This window comes from Pantherophis guttatus, chromosome 10 (genome assembly GCF_059756535.1).
Source record: "Pantherophis guttatus breed Tessera chromosome 10, ASM5975653v1, whole genome shotgun sequence".
Taxonomy (NCBI): domain Eukaryota; kingdom Metazoa; phylum Chordata; class Lepidosauria; order Squamata; family Colubridae; genus Pantherophis; species Pantherophis guttatus.
The window spans coordinates 7,067,751-7,083,088 of record NC_142072.1 but is presented as its reverse complement, the minus strand read 5'-3'; the positions used below and the strand labels follow the sequence as shown (position 1 = coordinate 7,083,088).

General features: G+C 44.8%; 1 long non-coding RNA gene across 1 annotated transcript; it reads right to left on the bottom strand.

Annotated features, from left to right (window-relative positions):
• Positions 1–1,285: 1,285 nt before the first annotated feature.
• Positions 1,286–8,590, bottom strand: LOC132712454 (uncharacterized). The gene is made up of 4 exons (XR_015729517.1): positions 8,473–8,590; positions 3,719–4,099; positions 2,613–2,680; positions 1,286–1,553 (listed from the first exon to the last, which is right to left on the bottom strand). It is a non-coding gene; the product is annotated as an uncharacterized LOC132712454 (long non-coding RNA).
• Between the last annotated feature and the right edge of the window lie 6,748 nt (positions 8,591–15,338).

The window sequence follows — 15,338 nt, the reverse complement described above, 5'->3', positions numbered from 1 at the left end:
CTGGCTCTTAAGTAGGGCTTATTTGAGGGGTAGGGCTTATATTAGGCACATACACACACATAAAAAAACCATGCTAGGGCTTATTTTTGGGTTAGGTCTTATTTTCAGAAACACAGGGTTATATACTGCTTCCCTGTGCTTTACAGCCCTCTCTAAGCAGTTTACAGAGTCAGCCTATTGCCCTCAACAATCTGGGTTCTCATTTTACCGACCTCGGAAGGATGGAAGGCTGAGCCATCCTTGAGCCTGGTGAGATTCGAACTGCTAAATTGCAGTCAGCTGGCAGTCAGCAGAAGTAGTCTGCAGTACTGCACTGTAACCACTGCGCCACCATGGCTCTTATAAAAGTGAGGTGCAGTTATTTGGAACCCCAGTAAAATCCTGCCAGTTCACAACGATGATTGTGGAACCGTCGCAGTAAAGTTCTGAATCTCTTTTTGGGTTCCTGGAGTCATTTCTACACTTACTTTACGGGAGGTCCGGTTTACAGTAAAGGCTTATTCCACATTTCTCCTCTCTACAAGCAGTTGCTTCTTGTTAGGTCAGAATTACAGGTCCATCCATCATACTAGATGGAATTTCCCTTGACTCTGCCTTCGTGGCTTGTGTTCCATTGATCAGAATTACCAGAGTGTTTTAAAAAAACAACCAGTGTTTCTTAAGACAGAGATATCAGTTATGCCAACAATCAACAGCCACTGAGCTTCAAGGATGAGAAGCATTAAGGCGAAAAGTCCATTAAACCATGGGAAGGGTGGGAGATGGAAACATCAGAATCGACATACATTAAAGAGGAATTCTGTTTTCACGTTGATGTTCAAGTGTTTTAGTGGCTTCTTTCAGGTATGCAAAGAAACCTTTCTAGAATGCTGTGAAGTGTTGGGGACCTTTATGAGACTAGATCCAGTCAAGACATGTTGAGTTGAGTGTAGAACTTTTTTCCAAAGTCTTGTCAATGAACCTGATGCTCAGGAACCACCATATCAAGTTCCAAGGATATTGGTGTCAGCTTCCAAGCTGCCATAAGGACGGAGAGGAGAGGCTTGAACTTTCACCTACTTAATTCCCCTGAAGAACTGTCCCCACAGAGATGGGATGGGGGGGGGACATTCTTGTGAACTGACGGAGATGGGATGAGAAAAGTGACTTGGAAGATGGCCAATGAGACGCAGAGAATTGGGAACCGGAAAGAGAGGTTTTGGGGGGCCAAAGTTCAGTGCTAACTACGCATTGAGTCAGGGACAGTTCGTTATGCTCAATAAAGAGAAAAATTTCCTCAAAGATCGGGCGTTTGGAAATTCATTTATTTGGAGATAACAACGAAGCTTGACAATTGGTCTATAACAAAATTTTCTTTCTTTCTTTCTTTCATTCATTCTTTCTTTCTTTCTTTCTTTTTCTTTCTTTCTTCCTTCCTTCCTTTCTCTCTCTTTCTCTTTCTCCTTTTTCTCTTTTTCTTTTCTTCCTTCCTTCCTTCTCTTTCTTTTTTCTTTCTTTCTCTTTCTCCTCCTTCTTCCTTCTCCTTCCTTCTCCTTTTTGCTTCTTCTTCCTTCCTTCTTCCAGTAAAAGAGACCAAAAAAAAAACCAAAACAGAAACCACACAGAGAAATGGCTATGCATGATATATATTTGAACTCTGGTACATATCGTCCTAAAATTTCTACAGAACATGGAATTTGGTGGGCGCTTAGAAGGCATGGTGGAAAACACTGGGGTTAACAGCTGAAGAAAATTGTCAAGGTTCCAGGTAATATAGTCCCCGAAATAAGAACTCTGAGGCTGGAACCCACTTCAGGGTTGACAAAAATATTATTACATTACTGCATAAGCTGTCTGTAAAGTGTTTGAAATTCCCTAAACGACCTGTTCCAATCTGCTCTGTTTGACAATACCCACACTAGAATTCACTGAATGAATCAACGTTATTCTTCATTTGATTAACATCATTCTGATCTCTTCAAAAGTACATCATGAATACAAGAAAGGTTAGGTATAGACATTATAGCCAAAAGGCCATCATCAGAGGTGGGTTTCAGCAGGTTCTAACCAGTTCTGGAGAACCGGTAGTGGAAATTTTGAGTCGTTCGGAGAACCGGTAAATACCACCTCTGACTGGCCCCGCCCCCATCTATTCTCTGCCTCCCAAGTCCCAGCTGTTCGGAAGGAAATGGGGATTTTGTAGTAACTTTCCTGTGGAGTGGGGTGGGAATGGAGATTTTACAGTATCCTTCCCCTGGAGTGGGGAAGGAATGAAGATTTTACAGTATCCTTCCCCTGCTACACCCACCATACCATGCCCACCAAACCATGCCACACCCACCAAGAACCAGTATTAAAAAAATTTGAAACCCACTGGCCATCATCCTTAGACAATTCCCACTATTGGCAATTCCTGGACTTTGGGCCAATCACCAAGAGACAGTGAGTTCAAGTCCCATTTTAGGTATGAAATTTGGCTGGATGATCTTGAGACAGTCAATTTCTTTCACCCCAGGAAGCAGGCAATGGCAAACCTGTCATGATAAATGCCTAACTACTACATCTCCCTGACCACCCGGTCCTTCAAGGGTTAACTAACCACATATCCCATAATCCCTGTAACCACTCCTTACCTCTTGGCCCCTCCTCCTGGATACAAAAGGTCCAACCACATGTTCCACAATCGATTCCAGATGTATACCTGAAAGAGAAAGGTACAAGGTCAGTGACCTCCAGTACCAACAGATCAACAATAAAACTACTGAAAAGAATTGGGCTATGTCTTTGAGTTATTGGGCTAGATCCAGTTTCTAACAAATTGGTAGCAGAGGTCGGTTGCCCATAACTCCAGACAATGATTGAACCCAACACCTACCCTGAAGAAGCAAACAGAGCACAGACCAGAGCTCTTACCAAGAAGATGGCTGAGAAGCTTCCAACCAAAGCCACAGCCATGGAGGAGACAGAAGCTGGAAGCGAACAGGACTCCAGCCTGGACTCACAATCAGATGAAGAGGGGCCACCCAAGGAAATCACCGCCCCGGAAGAAGAAACAGCACAGAAAATGAAAAAATTCAAACTCTCCATCCTGAAACTGATGGAGGGAAACAGCGACAAAGAAAACCTCATCGCGGACCTTCAAAGCCTCTTCGAGCAACAAGAAGCAGCGATTGAGGCCCCAAAGACCACCGAGAAAGAAAAGCCAGCAAAAAAGGTAAGCCACCCCAACCCGATGACCCTGAGCCGGCAGAACCCATTTCCGTGCCCCCTTCCCGGCGGCCATCTTGGGACGAGCACCAGCCAATGGGAAGCCAGGATTTGAATCCCTTGGCGCGAAAATGCCCGAATCCCGAAACAGACGAGGGGGGCTCAGAAAGCGACTACGAAGAACCCAGCTCTGAAAGCGACCACGAAGAGATCGCAATAACAAAAAGAAAAACGCCTACCGATCTCGAATTGCAAAAGGCAATCGAGACCATCACCGCTGCCCTAGGCTCCGCTTTCGAGCCTCCTGCAGCACTCAACAAATCAAAGAAAAATCCTGGAGGGCACAAGAAGGCCAGGACAACCAACAGAGACCAGGCAACCGAGTCACAGCATACAAAAAACTCCGCGCGCACCAACAACCGGCACAAAAGACCGCCCACCTGCAGGAAAAATCAACCGCAGAACTCGAACTCACCACCCGCTACACCGGCAACGCGAGGCCCGAGGCAGAAGAGAAGAACCGGCTACTCACCAATGCCACGACACCCATCAGGCCAGTCCACGCGACCAGGGACCAGCGACCACGAGGGAGGATCAGCCGCCGCCGCCGCCATTGCCGCCGAGCCGCTGGGTGCAGGGAATCCTCAACCTACGACCTCCGCTGCTGCCGCGCCGCCGACCCGCGAAAGTCCTCGACTTGCGACCGCGTCGCCCCCTCACCTTCTCCCCTTCTTCGCCGGGGATCCGGCCATCCAGCAGTGGTGTCCAGCCTCAGGGGGGATCTTCGGACCCACCGGGGGCGGGTCCAGCCTCCCACCAACAGGCCTAGGCCTAGGCCTGGGAGCTCCAGCAACAGGAACCTCACCCGATGGACTCCAGCGCGGAATGAGCTTCGCGCATGCCCAGTACCTGCCTGTAATAAGAGAAGCAAGTTACATAGATCCAAGCAAGTACAGAATGGCCACAGACATCCCAAAGCCTTATTGTGAGTTTAATCACAACTTGGACCATGGACAGCTCCCCCCAGTAAGTAACCTTACTAACATTTCTGGGGCAAATTATGCCAATTTGCCAAAACTGCAGTTAGATGGGGGTAATATTATAGAATGGAGCCAACAATTAAGAGTTGCTCTCATGAGAGAGAATGCACTGTTCCTAGCTAACAGACCTCCCCAAAAGCCCTGGTCACTGGAAATTGACTGCATTCATCACAGGGCATTTTGCATCATGTTAACCTCCATTCCATCTGCTATGTATCCATCTATTGAGGACAATCTAACTGTTTATGATATTATGCAAAAACTATGTAACCTGTTTTATAGCCAAAGCAGAGCCACCACCACTAGACTATCTAGGGAGTTCCACTCCACCAAGCATAAGGCAGGGGTCCCCATGAGTGAGCACATCTTAAAGATGAATGCTGCAAGGACAGAACTCATGCAGAGGGGGGAAATCATCACTGAAGAGAGCATGATAAGCATAATCATAAACTCTCTTGATAGCAGCTGGGACATCTTCATGACCCAACTAAATAGCCTCAGCTTGCAATACCTCACACTAGGCTCACTGACCAGTCAGCTCGTTGCAGAGGACACCCTGAGGAGGGAACGCCAACTAGCCAAAGGGGACCCTAGACCCACAAAGAGGGTGGATTTCCAGGATAGGGCCAGGGATACCTCAGAATGTTATTCTTGTGGATCGAGGAACCACTTAAAGAAGGATTGCCCCAGGAACCATAGGGACAGGGGACAGCACGACAGTAGAGGGGGAAGGTCACCTGAACGCAGGTACCCAAAGGAAAGGGGGCGAGGATGGTCACCCAACCCCAGGAAACACCACGAGCGCAGAGACCACTCCAGGGAGAGTAGCTCTGGCTCCATGTACGGGATCAGGCATGATGACCCAAATGACAAACATAAGATAGAGAGAAACTCATGGCTTCTAGATTCAGGGGCCACAAGTCACACTACCTGTAATCCAGAGCTGCTAGACTCACTCACAAAAATAGACTCAGAAATAAAGGTGGCAAACCAAAGCAAGGTCAGAGTAGTGGGGAAAGGAAACGTACACATCACACAGGTAGGGGACTTAAAAGAAGTACTGTACATACCAGAGATTCCCCACAATGTGCTAGCCATCACAAGGCTAACACGAGACACAAATATAGAAATAAAATTTAAAGATGGAAAGGCACACTTGATCAAGCAAGGGAAAGAGATAGGAAAGGTAACCATACACGAGGGATTTCCCTACTTCACACCCAACGCAAGGGAGGAAGAAGGCATTGATACCAGCACAAACCACAGGATAGATAAGTATCCAGAAACAGAGGGGGTGCAGCAGGAGGCAGGAAGTAGCCATGAGAAGACAAACAAGTCTGTATCTATCGGCAAGCCATTACATGATAACTGCGCCCACCTCCTCCACAGGAGACTGGGACACATAAGCTTCCCCATTGTAAAGAAAATGACGGAATGTACCGAGGGTCTCAAAGTAAAGAACTGCGAAAACTACTTGGAGTGTTCAGTTTGCAAGCGTTCTAAGATCAAGGTTAAGGCCATCCCCAGGGGATCCAAACGAACCACGGAATACCCCTTTCAACTGGTGCATATGGACTTGGTAGGGCCAATGAAACCCTCTGTAGGACATAGGAAGCGGTTCTTCCTCACGATTGTGGATGACTACACCAGATACGGGTATGTCTACTCCCTCAGACACAAAAATGAAGTATTCCAAAGGTTTAAAGAATTCCACAGGAGAGTAGATATGCAACACAACATGAGAATAAGGCAGATAATGACTGATAGGGGCTCAGAGTTCATGGCCAAAGAATTCACAAGGTGGCTGAGGGAGCAGGGCATAGCGCATTACACCTCTTCACCTTTCTCCCCCTTCCAAAATGGAGTCTCAGAGAGAAAGAACGGGGTGTTGCAAACCATGATGAGATGCGCCCTGGAGGATGCAGGGATGGGGCAGCATTTCTGGTCAGAGGCATTACACTACGCCAATTACACCCTGAATAGACTGTGGTCAAGCTCTATCAATAAGACGCCATACGAGATGCTATACAACAGAAAGCCCAACATTGCTCACTTACACATATTCGGCGCCCCAGCTGATGTCCACATTCCCAGGCAGCTAAGAAGAAAGGGGGAGAAATTATCAAAAAGGTTAAGGTTCGTGGGTTACGAACCGGGCACAAAGGGCTACAGATTTGTCGACAACAATAACCGTTTTGTAGTTTCCAGATCAGCCAGTTTCCACGAAAACGCAAACTGGTCGAGGGTACACTCCAATGACATCCCAACCAATAGGGTCACGTTCGAGCATGACCAAGGGGAAAGGGAGGTCAGAGAGGTCACAGGGCACAAAGCCAACCATCACAAGGCAAGCGTCAAAGGTTGGAAAGAAGGGCACCCTTCACTGAAGATAGACGACCTGACAGACAATGAGGCAGACAACATGCAGGAAACCGAGCCAACCCCCAGCAGGCCAATCAGAGAAACCAGAAACAAGCTACCAAAGAAGTTAGAGGACTACGTTATGACCATCCACAACACCCATTTCACGCCCAGCTCATATGAGGACATCCTCGGGCTCCCCCAGGAAGAAAAAGAAAAATGGATGTCTGCCATGGAGAAGGAGATGGAAAGCCTAAGGAACCTCCAGGTATACTCACCTGCCCAAGTTCCAGAGGAAAAAAAACCAATAGGAACCAAATGGGTGTTCAGGGTTAAGACATTAGAGGACAACAAGGTCCTATACAAGGCAAGATTAGTCGCGCAGGGCTTCGCCCAAAGATACCCCGAAGACTATACGGACACCTACTCGCCAACCGTCAGGGCGGAAAGCGTCAAAAGCGCCCTGGTGGTGGCCACCATCCTGGGCTTGGAGGTCTTCCAGTTCGACGTACAAACAGCGTACTTACACGCCGAGCTGGATAAAGAAATATACGTCAAAGCGCCGCCTGGGTACAACAAAGGCGGGGACCAAACCTGGCTGCTGAACAGAAGCCTGTACGGGCTCAAGCAGTCAGGCAAAAGGTGGTATGACTGCCTGGCCAAGGCCCTCAGATCCATGGGCTTCGAGGCCACCTCAGCCAACAAATGTTTCTTTACGAGGAGAGAAAACAACACATTCGAGGGTGTGCTCGTTTACGTGGACGACATCTTGTACATCAGCAAACACAAGGACAGATGTGACAAGTTCGCCACTGACCTGGGTAGCCACTTCTCCCTAAAGTCACTTGGAAAGATTGACAGATACCTAGGGGTCCAAGTGATAAAAACCAACAAGGGCTTCCACCTCTCCCAGAGAGAAAAGATCATCGAGCTGCTGTTCAAATGCAACATGTCCGAAGCAAAACCCAGCGAGACCCCCATGCAACCTGAGTTCCTGAAGACCATGTATGAGGAATCTGAACCTTTCACAGACAACAAATTGTATAGATCAACGATAGGGTCACTGCTGTACATATCCAACTGGACCAGGCCCGACATCGCCTTAGCCGTCAATCTACTGTCCAGGCATGTAAGCAAGCCCACGTTAACACACTGGAACGCCATCAAAAGACTACTCAGATACTTAAAATTCAGTGCGGATGCCCTACTCTGCCTAGAACCAGAAACATCCGAGAAACCAAAGCTAACCTGCTATGCTGACGCTGACTGGGCTGGGGACATAGGTTGCAGAAAAAGCACCTCTGGCTACGTGCTACTACTCAACAATTGCCCCATCCATTGGTACACTGGGAAGCAAAAACTGGTGGCCACATCAACTACGGAAGCAGAATTTGTTTGCCTGTCAAAGGCCGCAAACAATTTAGTATGGTTCGATGACCTGCTCTGCGACATCTGGGCTGAACCCTCATATCCAATAGTTATCCACGAAGACAACAAAGCAGCAATAGAGATCTCTAGGGCCGATGCCATAGGTCAGCGTTCTAGGCACATTGACATTAAATACAAACACGTCAGGCAGTTTTCAGAGATAGGCTTCATTAGAGCAGTACACTGTGACACAGAGGAGCAAACAGCAGATATTCTCACTAAACCCCTACCACATAAACAACATGCTTACCTAATGTCAAAAATGCGTGTTTGCTTGTAATTCATGTCTGTACTTGTGTATTTCCTGTATGTATGCAAACATTGCCCCAGGTACCCAGTTAGGCATTTAGAGGGGGTTTTGTCATGATAAATGCCTAACTACTACATCTCCCTGACCACCCGGTCCTTCAAGGGTTAACTAACCACATATCCCATAATCCCTGTAACCACTCCTTACCTCTTGGCCCCTCCTCCTGGGTACAAAAGGTCCAACCACATGTTCCACAATCGATTCCAGATGTATACCTGAAAGAGAAAGGTACAAGGTCAGTGACCTCCAGTACCAACAGATCAACAATAAAACTACTGAAAAGAATTGGGCTATGTCTTTGAGTTATTGGGCTAGATCCAGTTTCTAACAAAACCACAGGGATCCGCAGGGATTTTTGCTACCAGTTCTCCAAACCACCCGCTGCCATCACTACCGGATCGGGCGATCCAGTCCAAACTAGGAGCATTTCACTCCTGCGCCCACCCTTCTCCTCTCTGTCTTTTTCAGAGTCCAAGTTTCACAGCCGAAAGTAGCCATTGGAAAAAAATCTACTAACTTGTTAAATTAGTTAAGGCAAGTTAACTTAATTAGTAATAATCTTAGTAACTAATTCGTATCTAATCTTAACGAATTTGGTTCTGTGAGGCTGATGTCTTTACTCTTTGGGAGGTTATTCATGTCAGACATTGCAATTCTTACAAGTGCTTTTGTGTGTGTGTGTGTTTGCGTGTATTTGCGTGCACACAAACACAAAATTGGCCTGGTTTAAGGTGCCACAATTCCCCCCGTGGCTTGCTTTTGAGTAAGCGAGTAGAATAGCGATGGTTTCCCTGGAAGGTGTTCCTTGTTGTTGCGTACATCCCTATTTACAGTCTGGAAAGGTGTGTGCAATTTTTCAAACGGAGGCACGCCATCCTGAAGTTAGTCATATCACCTTGTGTCATCGTAATTTCCCATCCACACCAAATTATGACAACTCTTGCAGATTTGCCTGCAAGAGGAAACTCTGGATTTCAGCTTTTTACAAATAAGAGCAGGCTATTTTGAAGAGGTGACATCAGCAGTATATTTTTCTGGTGCTCTCACATGTCGGATGCAAAAACAAAAAAGAAGAAGAAGAAGAATATTTTTCTGGTGCTCTCACATGTCGGATGCAAAAACAAAAAAAGAAAAAGAAGTTAACAGTAAAGTGGAATTTACCATTGTTGATTAACTGGCATCATTTGGGATTGTGATCCTGCACTATTAGCAGCAACCTTTTTTTTCTCCCTAAGGATCCATAGAGAGGTGGGTTTCAGAGATTGTTACCACCAGTTCGGTCCCCCCCCCCACTTGCACCTTCCATGTATGCGCCCGGCCTCGGAAATGTGGCTAAATAGGATGGCCTAGTGCCGGGGAGGGTGGGCAGGGCCACCCACGATCTCAGCTATTGGTTCACCCAAATCTGTCCGAACCGGCTGAATACCACCTCTGGGTCCATAGAAGAATAGGCAATAGTGGAATTGTAATCTACCCATTTAGTTTAGGGTTGCCTACCCCAGCTCATACACTTTTTTTTTTTTTTAATTTGATTTATATGCCGCCCTTCTCCGGAGACTCAGGGCGGTTTACAATGTGCTAAGCAATAGCCTTCATACTTTTGTATATTTATACAAAGTCAGCTTATTGCCCCCACAAACTGGGTCCTCATTTCACCTACCTTAGAAAGGATGGAAGGCTGAGTCAACCTTGAGCCTTGGAGAGATTCGAACCAGCAGTAAATTGCAGGCAGCTGTGTTAATAACAGGGTGTGTAGACCACTGTACTATCAAGGCTCTTAGTTGCAATGTGACCTTTGGCCTCTGATCTGGAAGTTAGGGAGACAAAATTTGGAACTCTTGGTTGGAAAGGCTGTTTTAGGAGGAAATTAGCAGTCAGACTGAGCTAATGCTTCCAGGTATGAAATTTTGGATGGATGGAAGGAAGGAAGGAAGGAAGGAAGGAAAATTTGAATCTCAGGGTTGAACTGTGGGTCATTGATCTTCTCCACGCTTGGCTGTTTTCTTATAGACATTTCATTACCCTTCTAGGTAACCTCATCAGTGCCCTGTGCAGTGGTGTTACAAAGTTGGGTAATGAAACATTTGCAAAAAACAACCAAGTGGAAGAGAGTACTAAGGATGAGAGAGAGTGGGAGAGGGAGGGGGAGGGAGAGAGGGAGAGAGAGAGAGAGAGAAAGAGAGGGAGGGTGGGAGGGAGGGAGAGAGAGGGAGAGGGAGAGGGAGAGAGGGAGGGAGGGAGGGAGAGAGGGAGAGGGAGACTTAAGGGAGACTGGGATAGTACTATTTCTGTCTTATGAGACTTCATCGGCCAGCCACACCCTTATTTTATGACTCCTCCCTGTAAAGGTCAAATATTTATTTTTATTTTGTTCTTTTTAATTCGTAAATTCAAATGTATAATACTTTTCTAGTCATATATATCTGTTTAGAGCTGCTTCTATAAAATCTCCCGTAAACATAGGTGATTCAAAAGGGGTGGGGGGACCAGAAATGTGAATCTCAGTAAATCCAGCTTGGATGCTCTCTAATATATTTCACTGGTAGCAAACCCTTAGCAACCATGAGAAATATCAGGAGCTTGGTAAAGCAGACAGAAGAAAGTTGGAGACCGGACAAAGGATGAACTAACTTCTCAACACAACCTAAAGGCCCGAATGAGACAACGCCTTGCCGGTTTAGAAGGAGATTCGAGAAATACAAGGAAGAAGTTGAAACCATCAAGAGACAGAGGTTTTGTCTCAGCGGCAGGGAACAAGTTGCGGTCTTTTGAGTTTTACTTGTGAGCTTCTTAGAACAATCCGGTGGGCCAACAGGTGAAATAAGGCAGTCAGTTTAGCTTTTTTATTCGACTCTTCTTACATTCCTCTTCTCACCAACAACATCTTCCATTCTGGGTCTGCAATCAAAGCAGAAAGAAGAGACAACCCATAAACCTTGGAGTTGGCCCTACAATGAAATGAAGGCAATTTTCTGGCAGCCCAATATTTCCTGTAGCTAAATATTTCAATTCCCCACAGATTAGGTGGGGAATTGAACCTACCACTTCAAAGTAGACCCTTTCTTTCCAGTTACTAACACTAATCAAAGCTGTTTTCTTTGTTGCTGGCCGTAGATTTTGGGGCGCAACCAACCGAATGGAAGGTGCGATCTTGAGGAAGGAAGACTAGTTTGGGGGAATGTGTTAATTCATTTGCTATTTATTTGCCTTTTAACGGAAGAAGCCATTGTTGTTGTTGTTTTTTGTGAAATATTTTTTATTGCTTTATATCACATATTCCAGGGATGAAATCCTGGAGCAGTTCGGGTGAACCGCTAGGGATTATGGGCATCAGTTTGCTGAACCGGTAGTAATTATCCCTCCTTGGCCCCACCCATGCCCAGCCGGTCACTGCTCTCCTCTTCCAGTCACTCGATATTCCACAGAATTCAATGTTAAATGCAGCAGAGAGAATGCTAACTTTTCTCCCTCCATTCACAATGGAGCTGCTGCAGCCTGTCCCTTTAAGATAGTCCCCAGGAGGGAGGGGGACAGAGGGGAGCAGTTGGAATGGAGCCCTTTTTGTGAAAGGCAGGAAAATGGGGAAGGGGATTTTCCTGCCTGTCATCCATTCCTCAATCTCAGCACAGACTGAGGGAAGGATGATAGGCAGGAATATTCCCCTCCCCATTTTCCTACCATTCGTGACAAGGAGTGGCTGGGAGGGGAGGGGCCAGTGAGGAGCCCCTCAATGTGAGTCATGTCGAGTTGGCCACGCCCATCCAGTCACATGACCTCCCCCCAAGAAGCCACGCCCACAGAACCGCTAGGGGAAATGTTTTAATTTCACCCCTGACATATTCCATTTCTATGTTGAACAGAGTGTTTTCTAGGTGTCCAAAGTGTTAACATATAAACATCATCATCATCATTATAATCATATATAAACATATATGCGATAATATCAATCGTTATTGAAAAGTATACTATCTTCTATTATAGTATCTATTATATAACCATCAAAATATTTACTCGTCAGTTTTTCTTTCTCATGTAGTCCATATTTCACATAAATCCACTCCTCTAACCTCAGTATCTGTCACAACCATTTATAGAATAGTTCCCACATTATAAAATATTCCGAGCCTTCTTTTCCTTTGATTTTTAGGGTTAACCTATCCATTTCTGCACATTCTAGAATTTTTTTGATTATAATATCCCTCTGTAGCAGGTATGGGTTCTACTTACCTTTACTACCGGTTCGCAACGGGATCGCACACATGTGCTCGCTTTGCTCGCGTGCGCGCCTCGCCTTCTGTGCATGTGCAGATTGCTGATGATGACATTCGGGGTGGTGGGCGGGGCCTCCCACCAGTTTTACTACCGGTTCTTGTGAACCGGTCCGAACCAGGGGCAACCCACCACTGATCTGTAGGGTTTCTGGATTTCTCTAGTATTGCGCATATACAATCTTGGGCTGCTGTTAGAATATATAAGATTAAATATGTGTTACCCTTATTATAGTTTCCTGGAAGCATGCCCAACAAGAATGTCTCAGGTTTTAAACCTATGTGTCGTTTTGTCATAATTTCCAGCCACATGCGTATTTTCTTCCAGTATTTTTTTTGCTTTGGGACACGGCCACCACATATGATAATATGAGCCTGGTATTTGGAAGAAGCCATTGTTTTTCAACGCAACTGTATATTAAGTCTCAATAGAGATCACTTCCTGAGGCAAAGAAGGAAGTTAGGATATTTATGAAATTTGAAAAGCAGAAGTACTAATTTGTAAGAGGAAAGCATGATCATTTGGACCAGATTGTCAAATACAATCAACAGTTTTTACAGAATTACAGAATAACAGAGTTGGAAGGGACCTTAGAGGTCTTCTAGTCCAACCTTCTCTCCAAGCATGAGACCCTATACCGTTATGGACAAATGGCTGTCCAATCTCTCCTTGAAAACCTCCAGTGATGGAGCATCCACAACTTCTGAAGGCAAGGCTTTCCGCTGGTTAGTTGTCCTCACTGACCAGAAATTTCTCCTGAATTCTACATTGTTTGATTTTGCATTGACTTTCGTGAATACATTCTTGCCAAATTCTTTTCGGTTTCTTTGCTGGAATCATAATCAACTGTAGGAAGTTAGCACCCACCCCTCTCCTAAGAAAATGAGATATTTTAGGAAATATTAAAAGGGCAGAATATTTCCCCTAAAAGGGAGACAGAAACTCAGCCCCCCCCCCATTGACGGTGGGGACCTTTGTCAATGGGCCATTAAGGCCTGGGCCAGTCTATTCTATATAACAAAGATCTACCTCCTTCAGATAGAGCCATAGTAGGAATTGCCCAAAGCCCTTTCATTACATCATCACCCAGCAAGAGTCAACCAAGCTCACGACAGCCTACAGAGTTGCCCCTGCATGGCCCCATGGGAATCTAACAACCAATCAGAATACAAGCTCAAATTCCAAAGCCCAGAGAGGGGCACAAAACCCAGGCACTCTCAGCATCTCTTCCCTTTTTTTGCCCAGGGCCTCAAAACCATGTGGTCCTGTCCACCATTAAACCATCTTTTCAAGCAGTCTCCATGTTTCCAGTGTCTTTCTTCCCCACTTGGAACTGAACCCAGATGGACATTTCTTCCAACACAACAATCTGTAGTCCTTATTCAGTAATGATATTGCCCTACAGTTTCTCATTAAAGTCAAATCTTGTCCCCCCTTTTCGTATCAGTGCTATATCGGCCTCTTTCTAATTCCCTGGCATTTTTTCCTCCCTCTAAAATAGAATCCGTTTCGTTTTGCAAAGGTTGTAACAGTTCGCCCTCAAAACACTTACAAGAAGAACCCGATAATCCATCTGGTCCAGGCATCTTTCATGAATTAATCTTTTTTATGGCTTCAGAAACTTCCCTTGTTGTTATAGATCCATTCGCAATATGTTTCTCTTCCGTTGCGATCCTCAGTAAATTTTATTTCTTTAGATAGATATCTATTTTCTCCAGAACGATGGCACTTCCTTTATACACGTTAGAATAATATTGATGTAATGCTTTTTATATAGCCACCTTATCCATTAATACAGTACCTCTCTCTCTCTCTCCCTCTCCCTCTCCCTCTCTCTCTCTCTCTCTCTCTCATACAGTAATTTCAATATCAATATATTTTCTATTTTTCTTCTACTTTTTCCCCCTATCTTGGGAAAAGAATTATTTCTGGCTTTCTTTCTGATTTCTTTTTCTTTTCTTCTTTTACTTTATACAGTAAAAGTACTTGGTACTCAACTGCTTTGAAACTCATCAAATTTGATACTCGAGACATTTTCACATGAAGATTTTGTCCCAATACTCATCATTTGTTTGGTACTCAACCCACAAGCTAGAACTTGTCAGTCAGCTGCCATATGACTCATTACATTACCCCCTCATGGGGAAATGTGTTTGATACTCATCATGCCTCTCAGAACCAATTAACAATGAGTACTGAATGGAGGATGGATAGATGATTTCTTTTTTCTTTTTATATTGTTGTTTTGATTTACTCTTCTTTTTGAGTCCCCTTGGGAGAAGGGCGGTATACAAATTAAATTAAATTAAATTAAATTAAATTAAATTTTTTCTCTATCTTTCCTTTAAAGCATAGCAATTAAAGTATTGAAGTGGACAAGAGATGAAAAATGGATTATTTTTCTTTTCTATTGTTGTTCTGAGTTGTTTTTCCTTCTCTCTCTCTCTCTCTCTCTCTCTCTCTCTCTCTCTCACTTCTCCTTTTTCTTTTTTTAAGTAGGTGACACGATTAGAAGTTAGATAAGAAGGAAAGAAAAAGTCTCTCAATAAAGGGTGTTATGATTAAAAGCTAGAACAAGTGATAGAAAATGGAAAAGAGGGAATATTAGTGTATACATTTTTATATCATAAAATGAAAGTGATAACAAGAGAAAATGTGGAATAGTTGAACAATTATAGACTATAATTTAATATAATTAAATTATGTTATTATATTATTAGAAATATAAAGGCAGACTGAATGTA